Source organism: Anopheles funestus, chromosome X (genome assembly GCF_943734845.2).
Source record: "Anopheles funestus chromosome X, idAnoFuneDA-416_04, whole genome shotgun sequence".
Lineage (NCBI taxonomy): Eukaryota > Metazoa > Arthropoda > Insecta > Diptera > Culicidae > Anopheles > Anopheles funestus.
In genome coordinates this window covers 13,533,101-13,553,400 of record NC_064597.1, presented here as the reverse complement: position 1 = coordinate 13,553,400, position 20,300 = coordinate 13,533,101, and the positions used below count along the sequence as shown (strand labels likewise).

The following is a 20,300-nucleotide window of genomic DNA, read 5'->3' as shown; positions in this document are numbered from 1 at the left end:
CATTGATAGCCTAACGCGCTGCTCACGGAATACGCAAATAACTAAATGATGTGACCCGTTCCATGTTTAGTTCAACGCGCGTTGCCATGTTGCTCGCACACTACGTCAATTGTGCCGTGTTGCAGCGGACAAAAGTGATACGTTGGCATGATGGTTTGGCGGTGATTGAGTTTTTAACCGGTGTCGCGTCTAAACGCTAGTCTATTAATCACGAGCCGTTACTTTATTGATGATATCGAGCTTGCTGGCAAGGTCGAACCGTACATTAACGCTATCGTTTGTCACTTCCATTTGCTGACATCATTTTCCCAAGTCCGAATGGTAATTTGTTGGGCTTTTTTGTTTTCTTTTTTTTTTGAGTGGTAAAGATGTAACCCCTTAAGAAGATTTGGGCGAAGGAAAAGGGCATAAATCTGGAAACGATAGAAATAAATAAGAGTGTAATAGGAGATTCGAATGCCTTTTTCACATGCGTCCAATTAGTTATAATCAACCAAGGTTTCGACTATTTTAATTTATTTTTCTTTAAGGCTTCTGCCGTATTGTCAACAATTATGAATAAACTTAAAACGCCAAAAGATATTTTCAGCCATCAAATGCTACTAAAAAAACTATCAAAATCATCTCCGTAAATGATTCTAATACAATGCCACAATTATTTTTACTGCAAACGTGTTTAACATTTAAAAAGAAAAGAAAAGAAAAGAAACTGTTTAAATTAATTTCTTTTCCTTTAATAGAAAACGGCACTGAAACACAGCACGAACCAATTTTTCTTATCTTTGAATTATAAAAAAGAGTATAATTAATGGTTCGCGCATTATGTACTTTGACCCGTTCAGCTACGATTATTACGTGTTCGCTGCATCGTTTCCATCTCGATGCGCCTGATTTGCATATTATGACCATTCGATAACCCACGGTGCTACTTGTTGTCAACGCACCACACGCGGTATGCGCGAGCATCATCACGCGCGCGTTAAGATGTGTTGTTTTGTTTCACCGGGGTTTTTTTTCTGTCTTCACCAGTGATGTGATTTGTGTTTATGCACATAATATTGTTATTATCTTTGCTTTGATCGATAGCACCACAACCTCAGCGCCACCCTTCACCCATCACCCATTTGCGCACCCACATCGGTACCGCTCCCGCTGATCGATGGTATTATTATTCACGGCGCGAAGCCACACGACAATTAGGAAGCGAAACAGAACGGATCAAAACCAGCGTACGTTTAACCGTGTTCGGGGATGGGTTCGAACCGGTATGCTTGTTCGCACCCCCACGGTGAGTGTCGACGGTCGTTTGACGTCGGTTTTGAAAGTGTTTCGCTACCGGGCACCCGGGTTAAGGGTATTTGGCGTAAAGATTAAACCGCATATTAGCAGCATCTCAAGATGCTTGCAAGGGTACTTCAATGCAACACTTCATAAGCTGACACTCATGTCCGTGTGTCCGGAAGTTAGCGAGAAACGTTAACCTCCCTCATACGGAAAGATGAAAAATGAAATGATGTGCACACACACAAAAAAAACGGAGTACAAAATTAAAACGAAATTGAAATTACCACCCGTGTCGATGCGAAGCGCACCGAATGCATCACAAATAAACTCACGTTGCCCACTTACCCTTACAACATGGCCAATCACCATGTTTGCCTTGAACAAAGCACCACCAAAGCCACCATTTTTAAAGCGGAGCTTTCTGTAAGTTAAAAAGCACAATCTCAAAATGGTGCTAAAACTATAACTTTTAGACTTTAATGTAACGTTTCTAGCAATGTAGCTATATAGCCATAAAAACCAGTTCTGGTAAATGTTTATCTAAACAATTCATAAAATGTTGGTAAAAATTAGGTACGTAGAGAAAACCCGAAAAGCACCCTTATTCATAAAGCTTTTCCGCACATAGTGGGAAAGCTTTTTCTAAGCTTTCGATGCTCTGCATGCAACACAAGAAAGCTTTAAGCATCCATTTTGTGTAGCGCTTTCTCTGGAAACGCTTTTGCTTTAGAAGATGAAAGTTGCCATTTTTTTTTAATAGTATTATACTCTGCATGTTTACGGAGTTTTGTTTGTTACAAAAGTACATTACTATAGCGTTTTCGATTTATTTAAAAAGCTTAAGACGCGTAAAGTTTGGTACTGAAGTTAGATGAACTTGTGTAATTTCTACAGAAACTTTTGTACACAATTTTGGAGCTTTCATTCAACCGCACATGAACTCACACATACACATACATGGATCATGTTGACACAACTGTCTTTAGAAATAACATATTGGAATAATGAATATAATCTTGCTTTGTCGATAATTTAGAATCACTTATGTTCGTTTTTCACTTTGCTAAAGTCTCTCTAGTGAAATTTTATGTCAGTTATCGAGGAAAAACAAATCGTCCTATTTCAATCAATCTAGTAAGTTGTAAGTCTCTTAACTTGGATGTAAAGATCTTCTCTAGACTTTAAACACCTTGCCCTGTCCCAGTTATCTACATCGGAGATACGATGTGTATCAGTTCTCTCCAAGGTTTTGGTTTTGTGTATGACATCAAATCCATCAGACGTATATTTGCTGAGATCCTGTCCCGAATACACTTCTGCAGACTTGCGCCCCTTGCCACAGACTTCGTCGGAAGCTACCAAGCTGGATTTGTTTCAGGCAAATCGACCACCGATCAAATCTTTACTGTACCGCAGATCCTCTAGAAGTGCCGAGAGCCTCAGATCCCTACGCACCACTTGTTCATTGACTTTAAGGCGGCCTAGGACACCATAGATCGGACCGAACTATGGAACACCATGCAGCAGTACGGATTCCCTGGGAAGCTGGTACGGCTGTTGAAGGCCACGATGGATGGGGCGCAGTGCAAAGTGTATCGAACATGCTGTAGGAATCGTTCGAATCTCACCGCGGTCTGAGGCAAGGGGACGAACTCTCCTCTTTGCTGTTTAACATCGCTCTGGAAGATATCAATTTCTCCGATTCACGGATACCATCGACATCATCGGACGAACATCTACGGTGGTGTGCGACGCGTACAGCAGACGGAATCGCGATGTCGATAGTATTGGATTGAGGATCAATGCGACGAAGACAAAGTACCTGCTTGCCGGAGGCTCTGACCGTGATAGAGCCCGACTCGGGAGCAGAGTATCAGTTGACGGCGACGATCTCTAGGTGGTAGAGGAGTTCTGCTACCTTGATACGATCGTAACTTCGGACAACAACATGATCAGCGAAATCCGAAGACGCATTGTTCAGGAAAATTGTGCCTACTACGGGCTCCACAAACTCCTGCGATCCAGGAGACTCCAGCAACACACGAAAAGCACGATTTTCGGCGAAAAAAGCTATTTTCGGCGGCTGGTGCTAAGGACTATCTTTAGCGGCATGTGCGAACAGGGCGTGTGGAGAAGGAGAATGAACCACGAGCCAGCTGAGCTGTTTGGCAGTGCAGATATCCTGACGGTGGTCAAAGCCGGAAGGATACGATGACTGGGGTACATGATGAGGATGCCGATCTCATGCCCCACCAAGAAGGTGTTCGTCTAACCCCGTCACAACATACTTAGCAAATGTCGCGTTTGAGAACGAGACAAAAGTTGCTTAATTTTCCAAAATAATTTTGCGATCCTGACGCGACTTCAAGGTTGTTTAACTTTTCTCGTGCAAAGTTTGTTTACGTTTTTAATCTGGCCGGCAGATTCTTTTAAATTTTTTTTCTTTTTTTACTTAAAGCATTATTTATTATTTGAGTGAAAAAAAACTTACTTAAACCAATTCGCATTAAAATAAATCAATTTATAAAATTTTTCAAAAGAACTTTAAAAAAATCTTAGGAAAATTTCAAATTTAAAGAAAGTTTTGTTTTTGGAAAATGTCCGCGAGATAAGATTTTTATTCGAAATAGCAATCATTCTTCTGTTTTCAAAATATTATTTACATTCACAATAATTATGTACAACACTTACACACTTTAAAAAGTAAAAAGGAACTCCATTTTTTTTTGAACTTTTGAATATTTAATGACACTCAACCGATCTTGTTATTGCCAGCAAAATCGAGCTTTATTGACAGTCATTACAGAAAACTGTTATCGCGTCAAGTCGCGCTTCGAATAGCGATTTTTCGCTGAAAACACACGTATAGCGACTTTTCGCAACTTGATTTATATGGAATTTTGCAAAAAAATTCTGAATCACGTTTGCAAACACAACAATTGCTAAGCTAGCTCGTTGGTTAGATCAAGAGTAGCAAACCCTGTCCAAGCAAGGGATGGAGGACAGCAGTCATGGACTGAATCTCCTGGAAATGAACAGCTCCTTTGCCTACTCGGTACCTATTTTTACAGCTCGCGAAAATTACTGATGTCTAAAAGATGCATGCATTTTATTATCACAATTAATGCATCAATTGGTGTGTACTTATTTCCATATTAGGTCTTAAACATACACATTTTATAGCGCCTAAATATATGGTATATCAACCAGAGGTACCACAGGAATCGAAGACCGTCTATTGCATATCTTTGAGTATATTAATACACGTTCTCACCACTTTAATTACCAAAAAATTGATCGTAACGTATGATTATCAAATCTTTTCTTGCAGCATGCAGTAAAGGTATCTTGATCCATTGCAGGATACTTTATGAAAATCATCCTGCTTCCTGGAATGTCACGAAAACGACTGCTCACTCTTAACGAGTGCACTCAAAACAAGCTGCTTCATACGGCACAGGACACAGCTTTCCATCGGCAGTTAATAAAACAGGAATGTAAGCGTGATTTTATTATTTTATTTCTTTCCACCACACAAAAGACACTCCATCGACAGTCTGTAAGTCACAGCCGATGACGCCTAGATGTAGGCAATTTTTTTGCCGTTTTCCATTTTGTTACTCTCTCTTTATCTTTCTTTCCTTTTTGTGCACGAATATTCACTCCTGCATGTAAAGCTCTTAGGACGGTTGTACAGAAGGGCGCATTCAAGCGTAATGATCATCGTCATTACGATGCTAATATTCGGTCACATTCGACCGGGTGTCGATGGGCGAAGGAAATGGTACGATAACGACCATTGGAGAGCTGCTCTCGAAACGCATCGTTACCCAGCTGTGGTTGAGCTTTTGATTTTTGCTAGCGTGAGTGAAACGATCCTTCCCTTTTGGCAAACCCGTGGTGCACAAACTGCTTTTCTGGCCATTCTTTTCTTGTGCGATATTACGATGCTTTCAAATCCCCGAACACCCCCTCCCCATCCGAACGTGCGTGGGTGTGGAACGAAAAATGGTTACATTTTCTTCCCCAGCAGCGCGGTTTAATACACTGAGCGAAATAATTGTCGAGGCTTGAGTTTGACGTCGTGCACGAATGGTGAAGCGTTACGTTCTTTGGCACGCTAAGTGGTGAGTAGAGGAAAGAAAAAAAATGAAACGCCCAAGAAAAACCCTCGTCTAAGTTTATTTAGCGAATGTGCTGGACCGAACCATATATATTACAAACAAAAAAAAGTTAAAAAAAGAAAAGAAAAAATAAAAAAAGGTTTGGCCACCTCACGAAATAAAAATAAAACCGAACGAGTGCAAGCAGCTCACAACAACAAAAGAAACGCGAGATTTGACGAAGGAGCAAAACATACACTCACATCTCCCCATTCGTTGCTGTCAGCCAAACCCCCCCCCCCCCCCCCTTCCGCGCCCGTAAAGGACACGCTGCAGCGTCTAAAGTAATCACCCGAAATAATAAGGTGCAGATATGTTGGCTTTGTTGCGCGGTAGCATGTTTGGTTAGAAGGAGAACGAGCCCTGAGGGGCCGTGTCTGCTGCGCAGATCCACGTGGTGGGGCAGAAGGAAAACCGACCGTCCACCGATCTCGATGACATGACGCGAGCGAGTTGTTGTGGCGAAGCCGAATGTGAGAAGGCTTTCCATCAGGGATCTTTTAGCCGGAGGGAGGGGGGTGGAGGTAAAAAAGGGGGAAGTGAAATGATGCTTCCGGTGCTTCCGTATAACCGGTCGTTTCCTTGCCACCTGGGTGTCACCCTTGCCGACGACGGAGCGCGTTTCGCGAACACGAATTGATGTTAAGGAAAATTCACAGATTATTCAAATGTAGAAGATGCTCCCGGTCCCAGGCGGCTGCTGGTAGATCGTGTTGCCTTAGTAGCCCTCATCTGTGCTAAACGTGTCTGTCGGCGGAATGAATTTACAGTGGCTTTCTTCTCCGTCTGACGGGCGTACGGTGCAGGGCACCGTTTCGGACGTCTGTTGTAAGCGGTATTAGTCATCCCTTAAGCCCCACAACTACTGATAAAAGTGGTTTTAAATGTAAAGGCTCACTTGATGCGCCTTTCATTACTTCTTTTGTGAAGCGAAATGTATACCTTCAGGTGACAGTAAGATAACACGGTTAAAAGAAAAGCGGTTCAAAACCTGAAGGTATGCTTTTGAAATTTACTTACAAATGTGCAAATTTTACCAAACGCCTAAAACTATGCAATACGGCAGTAAATGTTTTCTTTATACATGAATTTTATTCATTAATTACATTAATATTACAATGCGTCGTTTAGCTCAAAAAAAGAAAACATTTACTCAATGCATGACTTCGCATAGAGCAAAGTTGCTTTTGCAGTAGATTAGTCTGGTAAGTACTGTAAAATCTGCGCTCGCTCATTTCTACCTCGTTCGAAAGGAAGCAAGTGAAAGAAGTCGACTGCTGCCCGCATACTCAGGCCCTCAGTTCCACACAAAAGGTAATCGCTTACATCAAGGCTTCACAAGCCCTCCGACACAACAAAAAAAAAACACCGTCAAGATGACAGGCCCCTGGTGCTTGTGGCCTATGCACTGGGATAGCACCGAGCTTGGCGAGCGAAAATTGGCCGGTCGGTCGGGGCTTTTGTTTGCAGCTGACAGCCCGAACCAAGGGGTGGGGTTGGGTTTTTTTGTGAAGCAGTACGCGAACGTTTTTTTTTGTGTCATCTGTCAGAAGGCTTCCCCGATCATCCGCCTGCAGTCACATTCCGGTAACGGTCCCCAGTAATGATTGTGCTCTTGTGTAGCTAATGGCTGCCCACCGTCATCACCGTCCTTTCGACCAGTAGTCGTTAATCGACGGACAGGGCGGGAGCAACCCTAAGATGAAAGCCTGCATTCTTCTCCCGGAAGTTCGCTCGTTTCTCATGAAGGGTTTCAGAAGGTAGTATTCGAGTAGCGAAATGAAGGAAGAAGCGAACGAGCAAGAAAGGAGAAAAAAAAACATAGACCTAACAGGAGCAAAGAAACACGATCCTGCCAGCACAGCACAACGAGTTGCGGGCATGTTCATTGATTTCTGTGCTACCGGTGTCAATTCGCCAAGGGTTGGAAGCAAACCCCCCCCCCCCGGTACGAACATTCCACACGTTGTACCGTTGTGTTTTGTACGGTTTTTGGGGTAAGGTGATGCCCACCGCACCCGACCTGCAGCACAACCGTTCCGACAAATCGGTGGGGGTAGCTAAAAATGGACGTCGAAATGGCTCACCGGTAGATGCGCAGTTAATTTCATTTTCTCCTTGCTGCTTGCCAGCAACTGGTGTGAGCCGGGTATAGTGGGACGGGAACACCACATACCAGCTTCCATTTTCGGCAAACGACAAGTGCAAAACGACGCGCAGCAACACGGAACCTGATCGTTTCAGGATGGAAGAGGATAGGAGGGGGGGGGAGAGAGGGAGAGGTAGCTTCTTGTTTGATTTTCCCATCACTGCAACGTGATGCTTCCTTTGATTTCCGATTTTCTCACTGTAGCAGTAGCGTTACCGGAAGGGGTATGCGTCACGGAGCAATTAGAGCTGAGAAGGAAAATATACAGCAACAAAAAAGGCAAAATAAATATAAAAAAAATAAATTCTAATCCTCGCCCGTCACATACACACACCAAGGTGTAGGACGTGCAGATTATTCTGTAAGTTGTTATTTTTATTATGTACTTTCAGCATAATTAAACAATATTGCACTATTATTAAACAATATACACCGAATACCATTGAAAATAAAAAGTTCACCTTTGCTTGTAACACGGATTGCATAACTTCAGGCTATTTTCGCAAAACTATTAAAGAAAGCGCCTAAAGAAATGGAACCGTTTAGACATAAAATCATTATGTAAAGATTTATCTCAAAGTCTTGTTGTGGTAAAAACGGTTCTATATATCTTTGAACTTTATTTTTCCTCTTCAGTTGCGATGTGCATCATAAATTAAGCAATTTAATGTATGTCACTCCTTCTAATACAATATTTTGTTAGTAAATATTTTCCTGTAAAAGTACGTCCAACGCCGTGCCCACTGTTAGGAATTTGTATGATGCTTCACTCGCTGTTCACACAGTGTTCTAGCAGAAGCATTAATCCAGCCAAACCTGGTTGGACCAGTCCCTTTTTGCAGGATCTCTGTTAGCGGTGTTCCGGCGTACGTTGCAGTCCGCGTGTGTGCACTGCTTCCGCGCGGTAACGTGAGCACATCTCGAACACGGCTTTGTGGCATCAAATCACAAACACGGCCTCCTGTTTGTTTCCCATCCTTCCAGACCAAACAAAAAAAACAAAAATCTCTACCCTTTCCTTCCTGCTCCTCTCTTTCCGCCCCTCCTCCCCAGCACTGTACCATATGTTTCGGGATGTGCCGTGTTCGCCGGTAAGGCACACAAGCACCGCGAATATACCCTCGTTTGTGAACTTGATTACCAGCGAACGTGTGTCTGACTTCGTCGTTGTCGTCGTCGACTGGCTGCATCTTGGCCCGAGGGCTTCAAGCCGTATCTCACACCAGAAAACCACGTCGCGATGCTGCATTTGAAAAATCGGTAGAAATTTTGGAAGGGGTGAAGCGAGGGGTGGAGGATTGTGGGTGGATTTGCGAAGAGAAGGAGGAGAAATTCGGCGTACAGCGATTTGCCGAGGATGTGCTATAAAGGTGTGCTTCATATAGCGCTGCAAGCGCAGAACCTCGTAATGGTACTTCAATGTCGGCAAAGGCAACCATCCTCGGGATCCCCGAAGCCGTGTGTGAGAAAAGTTTGTTCCTTCACGGCACATCAACGGTACGTGGTGTAGACCCGCTTCCAGGAGGGGGAAAAAAGGGACAAGTAACGAAGGGAAAGGAGGCAAAACACGAGCACGGGGTTAGCAGTACAGCGGTACAGTTGTGCCAACTTCAGTTTTTGGAGTATGGTCCAAGTCAGAAGGCATAAGCCGGAAAAGCCATGTACGGAGAAAGTCATTTCCACTCGAGCTCAAGGGCACCGGTTAGCGCCTGCAGCACCGTGAAGTGTATGTTCCCGTTTGTTCGCCCTCGCCTATCCAACCGTTCCCGCTTGCATGGGCGTATCCCTTTCGTACAGGGTGCGGAGGGGTGGAAGGGTGGGGGGAAACGTGAATGTCACTGGTGCTGCGCAGACAGGGACGTGCTTCGAAAGAGTCAAATTTCGCCTAAGTACGACAACGTCGTCGGTCGCCGTAAAATTTGCCAAAACCACTCACATCCGGCGTGAGGTGTTGCTCAACCAGCTAGCGCTAGGAATCCATTCAGCAATGAAAGCACGCGGAAGGGGCGGGTGGAAAATACGGCAAAACAAAAACAAACAAAAAAAAACACGCTACGGCTCATAAACAGCGGGTCAAAGTTTTGCATAAAGCAAGTGCAAACTGCCTGCTTCCTGTCTGCTTTAGTGCTTGTTGATCTTGATTAAATTTTTGTTTAAAGTTTTCCAACCCTACCATTTTGTTGCTCCGTTTTCCTTTCTCTCTCTCTCTCTCTCTCTCTCTCTCTCTCTCTCTTACACTCAATTTAATTCGAATGCTTTCACGCGATCCGCTGCTTGCCCGAACGGAAGCAGTGAGGGAACAGCAACAATAACAAGAAAATAAACAGCTAAATGAACGTCCGCCGGATGTTTGGGGTGGGAAAATGGGTGTCTTCTTCAGGGTTTTTGCCCGCCCTTAAAAATTTCACCTGCCCACATTCGATTTTCGAGTACGCTCGTACGCTCATCGGGGTCGACTTAACTTCACGTGAAAGCGCGACTTCTTTTGCGCCTTTGTAGCACGAGAGAAATTTAGCCATCGACCTTACGAGGGTAATGGCACAGTACTGGATGGGTAGTATTGAGAGGGAGTACACTAGAAAACAAAACAAAAATGGAAAACTTTCTGTGATAAATCTCACCGGGAAGTGACACAGTGGTGCGACACATACGGGCATCTTCTAGCACGCCGTAAGGATGGAAGGGAGAGAGAGAGAGAGAGAGGAAGATAGGAGGGGTGTTTGTGCGGAACCGGAAGAGCTTAAAATGGGAGAGGATAAACAATTTTTTATCCCACTCGCTTGGCGGTGGGCAATGGGTGTGTTGCTTTGGGCTGGTGCAAATGTGCAAGTTGCTTCGTACAAGATAAAATGATACATTTATTGCTAGCAGATGGGATCCTATTTTCTGCTGCACAAACACCGAATAGGATACCGGCTAGTGGAGGCAAAATGAGACGCAACTCAGGGCGAAGTGAAGGGTGGAAGGGAAGAGAAAATAAAGCGACACGAGCACGAGCTTGGAAGTGGTGTTTGAGCAAACTGCAAGATTGAAAATATCATCTTCCTTGCAATGAATGGTATGCCAAATATCTATTAGAAAATGGCAGACGGGATCTACATCCACCTCCCCACCGCACACACACACATACAAACGCACATACACCTATCGATCATTACTCACACACAGTTTTACCTTTCACATCAACCTACAACAATGGGGAAAACGAAACAAGCAACCAAACCTAACCGGGGTACGTGTAACAAACCAAAATGTATTGCGTGTTGCATATATTCAGGCACTTCATACTTTAAACCACTTTGCAAGATGAAACAGGCGTCCAGAAAAAAAACCCCGTTTAAGTGAGGTATGAAGCCGTAAATGTAATAATTAAAAGCATTCTGTACTAGTACTCTTCAAAGAGACAGATGGTGTGCGATCAAACAGAAACATAAAAAAGAAAACAAAAAAAAAACATTAAATAAAACATACACCGAAACAGGACCGGCAAGAGTTGCACAGTGTTGCATAATCGGCACAACAGTATATGGTTAACACATGGTCACTCGTATCGTGTATGAATATGCGTGTATTTGTTTTAATGGCCATTTCAAATGACATGCGGAGGGAAGAGGGCGCAGTAGCGGATATAAAAAAATGGAAAAGAAAGAAAAACAACACAATAATGGAAAAACTCCCTGCTTTTTGCATGATGGATGACATCGACCCAAGTGCTGCTTAAAAGCTTAAACGAAAGCAATAGTGCGGCCAAGTGTGGGCAAGAGGGAAAGCCGCCACCGAGAGCGCTCCTAACCGGAAGGCTAACTGGGTACAAAGTTTTAAAACAGTTTACAGCTTGCCTCGGTAAAAGTAGTTACCCGAATGCGTTTTATCCTCTGGCAATCTCTATCTCTCTCTCTCTCTCTCTCTCTCTCTCTCTTGCTCTTGTACTCGCCGCTCTCTTTATGCGATGTAAATGGACTGGGAAATGTGCGTGAAAAGTCGTTGAGCAAAGTTGGCAAAAGTGTCATTTTTTTGCCATTCACTGCATAACGTGCAACGATAAATGGTTGAAGGTAGCAACCCTCACGGGGTTGCGGGGTTTGGGATAAGGGCAACCAGTGGGGGGCGGGTAAATTATCTTGCCAACCATTTTGTGCCAACCTGACATGGAGGATACTGGAGATCATTTCGAACATTTTCACTTGATGTGCTAAATCGTATACACATACACACTTAGCAAAGGGAGCTAACAGAAGGACACCGAAAGTCATTGAGATTGGGAAGCCGTCGGCCGGCGAGAGTGGCGAAAAGCGAGCAACGGGGAAAGGGCAAAACAAAAACATAAAGACAGTAAAAGCTAGCTCGCACAAACCTAGACAAACAATCAGTACTGCTCCATTGGGCAGCAGTAATCAATCCAAAACATCATCGTCAAGCCGCTCGGCCAGGCACAACCGGGCCGCCTATCTTCCCAACAATCAACTGCAAATTAATCTCTGGAGATTGTGCCGCCGTACGGACCATACGGGCTAAGGTTACTGTTTTGTTGTTGTTTTTCTGTTCTTTTTTTATCTCCCTCTCCTCCTCCCTCCGATACCTCCTTTCCACCAAACGCCGGTTAGCCTTTCTCTTTCTTCGTTTTGATTGCCCACTGTTAAACGCACGGTCAAACCCCATGCAGGTTTGTGGTTAAATCGAAAACAAAACCACCAATCCAGGATCCGGACACCATTGCGATGCATCGGTCCTTCCAAAAACGGCATAAAACACACGCATACGCACCTTGCGGGTTTCAAGATTTGAAATTCTTGTACCGCCCAACAACCGCGCACACGAAACTCTATCAAAAGCGCCTTAATGTAGGCACGACGCTGTACAAAAGTGGTAGCTTTTGCTGCTGTCTGTCAGCCCACAAAACACACAAACGAACTAACGAACTGGACGAACACACACGCACAAACATACACACGTACACATTAAGGTATGTAGACAAAAAAAGCACACAATACTGCCGAAGGAATCGGTAATCTCGAGTGGCCGATTCGAAGAGAATGGAAAACGATGAACTGAAGCTGTTCACTTGCCGGGCACCGATCAACGAGAAAGATTAATGAAACTTTCATTTTCAAGGGAAGGGAGGGTGATCATAATGACGAAACGTGAAAGGGTACGGTGAAAGGCGTGAGATATGAGTTTTCTTTTTTTTTTTGCTTTGTTTTTCTTGATGGACTCACCATTAGAACATGGCCGGCTGTGTCCATTTGCTTGTGATACCGCTCTCAACACTAAACGCAGTAAAACGCTCCCAAACACTTTAGTTTAGGAGATGGAAGAGGCAAGGAGGTGGGGTGGGGATTGAAAACGAAGGGGAAAGGGAGGGGGTTTTGGGATGGGAAAATTGGTGCTGCGGGAGGAAAACAAACCAGTGGCGGACGTTGGCGTTTTGTTGTTTGTAGGGGGTTTGTTCTTTTTGTCTCTTCTTCTTAAGAAATCAGCCACCTCCTTCAGCTTTCCGTTGTCTCCCTGCCCTTCCCTTCCTCTCTACAAAACTTCGATGCTTTCATAAATATTTACTCATTCATCTTCGCTCATGCATTCGCCGGGACTCGAGTCTCGTGTTTTGTTTAGAGCCATACTTTTACACCCATTGTTTGGCGATAAATGCTTGTGAACGCCGGTAGCGGCCGGTAGCGGACGGGAAGGTGGACCGGAGTTTGTTCGTCCCACACTTTTCGTTTGGTAGCTTCAAAACTAGTCAGACCCCTTCCACCTTACTACACCCCGCGCGTAGAAGAATTTAAAAACTAAAACCTACCGGTTATAGTTATCACGTGCCAACCTTAACAGTGGGCACTGCATCTCCGTTGACCTTATCGCTGACGGCAATAAAACAGCTCGTTTATGGAGGTGTAACTATTTCGCCAGAGTGAAGTACATCCCGCTTCAAAGCAAAACCCAAGCAGGGAACGATCTCAACCGTAAATGCGCATTTTGCGAAGCGTGTAAAGCAACCTCGTTAGAACCTATAAAATGTTCGTTTTGCACCGAACAGAATCATCTAACTTTTATGGTTTTGCCAATTACACTTATACACCCATGCACACGGGGGTACAGTCAAATGTGGCATGCCCTTTAATAAAAAGAAAAAAAACACACACACTGGCTAGTAGTTAAACCTTAGGTCCGGAACCTATGATAGTGCCACTAAAGAAGAGTACTTGTCCGAATGTTATGCTACGCTTTCGGGACACATGCTATCAAAAGCAATTTCCGTACCAAAACAATCAGAGTGAAATAAAGGAACCCCACTTAAGATATCGCACAAGTGGCCGGAAAATCATGTCCTTGCTGTAGTAAAGAATAATCTTTAATGCGCCCATTTGCTCAATACACTGCACTCGAAAACACAAACATTCCTCATTTGCCAATCGCGTGCCAAACGCACGCGGGACGAGGTTCAATTCGAAACTTACATCACCTTTACCGTTCGCCCGTCGTGCCGGTTTTTGGAACACTTGGATCCAACGTGCGATTGCTTTAATTATGGGATATTGAGCAAATGCTGCGTTAATTACAATGCTTATACGGAAAACTGTGACTCTTTGATCTGTTTTTTCTACCATTTTACGGTACACAAATTAATTCCCCACGGCACACAATTCTCGCGTTACTGGAAAAAACAGATGCACAGTTGCAACAGCTGCACAGCATCAAATGCACCGTGAGCTGAACGTAAAAGTTGAGGTTGCGTGAGAATGAGCCTTTTATTAACACTTCGTTTCGTTTGAAATTTTTGGTTTTTCAACAGTATCGTTTTACCGTGGCTTTTGTTTTTTTAGTTAGCGAGACGTATGAGCGATAGTACAAAAACAAAATTAATTCTCTTTCTCTCCTTTTTTGGTTTCACGACCTCTGAGGTCGTACTAGCCATTTCGGGCTTACTAGACTTATTTTTATCCCCTTGCGGTCAAGTTTGGCTGCAAAGAGCACCACGTCCGGCATCTGGACAAGGTACAGGACATCACGTATCACGAACGCCTTCACCGCTTTGATGCCGAATAAGTGTGGCCCAAAAACAACAGAAGGAGACCCCTGGTTAACGTTGAGAACAGCATAGTCCATTATGCGGCACCTTCGTGTGGAAGGACGCTTCTTCAGAGAGACACTCATCGAGCCACAGTTCTGAGGATACACCACACCAGGAGTTCTTCGAGTAGCCGGCGCCTTCCAAGCGGTTTCCTACGACACCGTTTGCGTGGTTGGAGCCCCAAAAGTCCTTCTCCATTATCGCCATGACGATAAGGTGGCGAGGGGAGGTTCAGGACCAGACATACATAGACAACAGTGGACATAGACACTGTGGACAGTCGGAGCGAGGCATCCCGGACATTATGTCCTGGGTAAATCGTAAGCACGAAGAAATTGATTTTCATATCCACAGAGCATGGGTTTCTCCGGAGCTACTTCGTCGAGAAAGGCCATCCTAGGAGGGCTCGCCAAATTGCACGATGTGCCAACTACTGATGGGTAAATCTTCAATTTTCCCGGAGTCGGAGTAATCCGGGGAGCGTTGATTTAACTCCGACATTATTGGCACAGGGGGGAGTATCAGTTAATCTCCATAGCTGCGCCAGGAGATAATTACTCCGGAGTTACTCCGGACTCAATCGGAGTTATCACTCCGGAGTTACTCCGGAGTTAAATCCGTATTAATCCGGAGTAATTACTTCGGAGTATACTCCAGTTTTTATACGTCGGAGTGGGAGTGGATCCTTGAATCCACTTTAGAGTTCCCACCACTATTGCGAACACGCCTTGGAAGATGTCGGTCATGTAATGTTCCACTGTCCACGGTTTGCTCGGACACAACACGAGATGCAGCAGCAGAGCCACACCCGCTTACTACAGTGAGAAGATCCGGAAGGGTTTTGAAACTCGGTCCTGTCGTGTAAAAATTAAATGTTTATTCAAATAATGTTCTATATATTAGACGATATTTCATCAGCTACATTTGATTAATATCTATTTTCTCTAGAATGGTTGTATTGCTCGTCTCAATTTGTATTTTGCAAGACATTGAGCAACGTTATATCACCATGAAAGAATGTTAGGAGTAACAGAAACCCCAAATGGTTGAGCGCATTGCATCATACAGTGTACTGAACAGAATAATAAATCACCAAATTTTGAAGCTTGATAGAAGCAACAGATATATACTACTTTAAGTAACAAAGTATAACATTTTAACAATCAAACAACGGGTGGTCCTATTGATTTGTCGGACACTGTAATACTATACCAACTACAAGGTAGTCTTTGAAATTGCCACATAACTTCGTATAGCTGGTTTGGAAAATTTCCTGTATCTGTGCCGTTCTTCTGTTCAAGGAAAATAAAAGCTACTACCGTTGAAAAACAAACTCTTTTACCCGTGAGCTGTGCAGGAGCATGCACAATAACATGACCGGAGCGATTGAAATACCCTTTCGCTCTTGACCCACTAGCTATAGCCTTAGGAAATTTTCAATTTTTTTGATTTTTTTAATTAATTTTTTGTTTTTTAATTTTTTTATACGAAGCATTATTTGAGTGAAAAGAAACTTATTTCAACAAATAGGCATAAAAATAAATCAATTTCATGTTTTTTGCAAAATTACTCAAAAAAAATTTAAGTTCGAGTTGAATTTTTTTTTAATTTTTTTTGTGATTTTTTATTCTTTTTTTAATTTAAAGCACTATTTAAGTAAAAAGAAACTAATTGCAACAAATTCCCATTAAAATTTATCACAATTATAAATTTTGCTACATTGGTCAAAAATGAGGAAAACTTTACATATTTTCAAACAGGGTATGGAACTTGGTTCCTCGAATAACTTCTGGCACTGACATCGGAAGGCATGGCCGTCCAAGAAGTAAATGTAGCCATTGGTGTCATCTATCGACCACAGGTTTAAGATGGGCGATCCGTTGGATACCGACCGAGTTATAGGCAAAACTTGGTGCAGAAAGGAGGAAAATTTTCATTTTTTTTTTAATATTTTGAATTTTTCATTATTTTTCACTCTTTTTTTTATTTAAAGCATTATTTGAGTGAAAAGAAACTCATTGCAACCAATTGGCATTAAAATAAATCAATTTCATTTTTTTGCTAAATTTCCCAAGAAAATCGTAAGGGTAAGCCTTATGAAATTTTCGAGTTGAAATTTTTTTTTAAATTTTTTTGTGATTTTTTATTCTTTTTTTAATTTAAAGCACTATTTAAGTAAAAAGAAACTTATTGCAAGAAATTCCCATTAAAATTTATCACATTTATAAATTTTGCTACATTGGTCAAAAATGAGGAAAATTTTACATATTTTCAAACAGGGTATGGAACTTGGTTCCTCGAATAACTTCTGGCACAAACATCGGAGGGCATGGGCGTCCAAGAAGAAAATGTAGTCATTGGTGCCATCTATCGACCACAGGATAAAGATTGGCGATACGTTGGATACCGACCGAGTTATAGGCAAAACTTGGTGCAAAAATGAAGAAAATTTTACATATTTTCAAACAGGGTATGGAACTTGGTTCCTCGAATAACTTCTGGCACAGACATCTGAGGGCATGGTCGTCCAAGAAGTAAATGTAGCCATTGGTGCCATCTATCGACCACAGGTTTAAGATGGGCGATCCGTTGGGTACCGACCGAGTTATAGGCAAAACTTGGTGCAGAAAGGAGGAAGATTTTAATTTTTTTTAGTTTTTTGAATTTTTCATTATTTTTCACTCTTTTTTTTATTTAAAGCAATATTTGAGTGAAAAGAGACTCATTGCAACCAATTGACATTAAAATAAATCAATTTCTTTTTTTTGCAAAATTTCCCAAAAAAATCGTAAGGGGTAAGCCTTATGAAATTTTCGAGTTGAAATTTTTTTTTAAATTTTTTTGTGATTTTTTATTCTTTTTTTAATTTAAAGCACTATTTAAGTAAAAAGAAACTAATTGCAACAAATTCCCATTAAAATTTATCACAATTATAAATTTTGCTACATTGGTCAAAAATGAGGAAAATTTTTACATATTTTCAAACAGGGTATGGAACTTGGTTCCTCGAATAACTTCTGGCACCGACATCGGAGGGCATGGGCGTCCAAGAAGTAAATGTAGCCATTGGTGCCATCTATCGACCACAGGTTAAAGATTGGCGATCCGTTGGATACCGACCGAGTTATAGGCAAAACTTGGTGTAGAAATGAGGAAAATTTTCATTTTTTTTTAATTTTTTGAATTTTTCATTATTTTTCACTCTTTTTTTTATTTAAAGCATTATTTGAGTGAAAAGAAACTCATTGCAACCAATTGGCATTAAAATAAATCAATTTCATTTTTTTTGCAAAATTTTTCAAAAAAATCGTAAGGGGTAAGCCTTATGAAATTTTCGAGTTGAAATTTTTTTTAAATTTTTTTTGTGATTTTTTATTCTTTTTTTAATTTAAAGCACTATTTAAGTAAAAAGAAACTTATTGCAACAAATTCCCATTAAAATTCATCACATTTATAAATTTTGCTACATTGGTCAAAATTGAGGAAAATTTTACATATTTTCAAACAGGGTAAGGAACTTGGTTCCTCGAATAATTTCTGGCACTGACATCGGAGAACATGGCCGTCCAAGAAGTAAATGTAGCCATTGGTGTCATCTATCGACCACAGGTTAAAGATTGGCGATCCGTTGGATACCGACCGAGTTATAGGCAAAACTTGGTGCAGAAAGGAGGAAAATTTTCATTTTTTTTAATTTTTTTTAATTTTTCATTATTTTTCACTCTTTTTATTTATTTAAAGCATTATTTGAGTGAAAAGAGACTCATTGCAACCAATTGGCATTAAAAAAAATCAATTTAATTTTTTTTTTGCAAAATTTCACAAAAAAGCCCACCAAGGCTTTTAAAGTATGATCTAAATGTACGTACCGTGACTAGTGTTCAAACATTTGAAATTTTCAAAAGGTTCATTTTTGCACCAAGTTTTGCCTATAACTCGGTCGGTATCCAACAGATCGCCAATCTTTAACCTGTGGTCGATAGATGGCACCAATGGCTACATTTTCGCAGGAATCGCTCTTGCGTGCAGCGCTCCTTGTGATGCGAAACTTCGCTCCTGGGAGCGCATCGTACAATTGCTCCTGTGTAGCGCTCCGTGTGGAGCTACATCAAGCGCACCGCACACTTTAGTGAGCGAGAGTACTTGACACAACACTGGCCACTTGACACAACACTGGTAGTGAGTACTTGACACAACACTGGTTACGATACGTACATTTAGATCATACTTTAATTATGCTTGCATACTTGCAGGCGACGTAAACAATAGAACTTCAGTAAGGACTTCGACGCAAGGTGAACAATATATTTCTTTTTGAACGCAAACAATTCGATTTTTACTAACTCCTTTCTATTGCCAACAAAATGTCTTGGCGACTACTAAATAAAAGTTCAATTTACCTTTTTTCTCCCACCTAAACCGACAGACAAAAAAAAACTCCCACCCACACCAACCGGAATGCTCGTTTGGTATTGTTTTACTGTCAAAAATATGGCACACCTTCAATGCTACGGGTGGTTCAACATCAACACTTTTTTATGTAGTGTCGTTTTTTCCCTTCTTCTCTTTTGTATATTGCAACCTTTTTGCAAGCACTCGATTCTAGATTGCAAAACCCTGCGAGCAACAACATTTTGCAAAACAAAGGTCGCCTAACTTTTGTGCCGATGGGTGATATTCAGAAAATTATTTTTAAAAAACAAACAAAACCTTCATAATGGGAGTATAACAAAGTGTGGTAATGGAAGAGGTGGAGAGGAAGAAAGGAAAATGAGCAAAAGGGGAAAGGTGTGCATTGCATATGTTCTATTCAATTTCCCCGCTATCATCCTCTTTGGCTTTCGCCCTCTCCCTCTCTCTCCTCACATATTATTTCTGCCTTTACCACTTTCACCTTTACCAGCTTCACATCATTTGCTATCGAATAAGCTTTAAACACATGTTTCAGTGGTTTTTCCCAAAAAACCACCCCTTACCGTACCTGCTATTACACAACCACAATCCCGCACGCAAAGTACACTGGATCCCCATTCTTTTTCGTACAAAATGTCATTCTTCGGATAAAGCGAAACCCGGACGAAAGGTGAGAACCACATGCAAACAAAAATAAAAATAAAAAAAAAACACGGCAGACGAAACACCCTGTATTTTCCCATCCCGGAGCAAAATGAGCTTTTCCGGCACCGGGGTGCATAAATTTCGCTTTCATAGGGCACCGGGACAGTTTCTTCGGTGGTGAAGATATTTTTTTTTTTGGGGTTCTTTCTTTCTACTGCTCTGGCACATCGTAAAATAAGCGATAAACGACGCTCGCACCTTCAACATGAGCCTCTTTTAGTCCCATGTCCCGCACATACACACGCGCGCGCGCGCGCACACGTTCACACCATCCTCATGTCCTGGTGCATGCTGCATGGTAGGAACATCTGGGTAGGACTATGCCCTACGAGGTCCACTAATATCACATCTCCATCCATTCCTACCAACATGCGCAATTTCGGTCCATGCGAAACCATCTTCGAGTGCACTGCCGGTACCATCGACGATTTCTTATGTCTTTCCGGTTTCCACTTCAACAACAACCAAACCCCCCCCCCCACCCCCCTCCTCTTCCCACCCTCTCCCGGCATCCCCC

The 20,300-nt window shown here is 42.3% G+C and overlaps 1 long non-coding RNA gene across 1 annotated transcript; it reads left to right on the top strand.

Annotated features, from left to right (window-relative positions):
- The first annotated feature begins 16,469 nt into the window (after positions 1-16,469).
- LOC125774704 (uncharacterized) lies at positions 16,470-17,459 on the top strand. Its single transcript, XR_007421103.1, has 2 exons — positions 16,470-16,526; positions 17,236-17,459. It is a non-coding gene; the product is annotated as an uncharacterized LOC125774704 (long non-coding RNA).
- Positions 17,460-20,300: the final 2,841 nt, after the last annotated feature.